Source organism: Fulmarus glacialis, unplaced genomic scaffold, assembly GCF_000690835.1.
Source record: "Fulmarus glacialis isolate BGI_N327 unplaced genomic scaffold, ASM69083v1 scaffold3854, whole genome shotgun sequence".
Classification (NCBI taxonomy): Eukaryota; Metazoa; Chordata; class Aves; order Procellariiformes; family Procellariidae; genus Fulmarus; species Fulmarus glacialis.
The window spans coordinates 23,000-23,405 of record NW_009208500.1 but is presented as its reverse complement, the minus strand read 5'-3'; positions in this window follow the sequence as shown (position 1 = coordinate 23,405).

Sequence of the window (406 nt, the reverse complement as noted above, 5' to 3'; positions counted from 1 at the left end):
GTTTTCCCACAATACGACAGGACCCATCAATGAAGCGGGCATATTGCTTTTCATTTTCTGGTAGTTTATTATACAGTAGGGCCTCTCCAGCATGCATCACCTCCTCTTCTGGGGATATTCCAAAATCTTTGCCTTCTGGCCAGTTCGTGATCACCTCCAAGATTCCTGGATGACTGGGGTTTCCTATTCGGGCCCGTTGTGTGATCAGTGCGACCCACTTACTCCACGTAGCATCGGTTGCATGATGTGTAGAGGGGACCCGCCCTTTGAACATCCAGCCCAGCACTGGCAGTTGGGGTGCCAGGAGGAGCTGTGCCTCAGTGCCAACCACTTCTGAAGCAGCTCGAATCCCTTCATATGCTGCCAATATCTCCTTCTCAGTTGGAGTGTAGTGGGCCTCGGATCC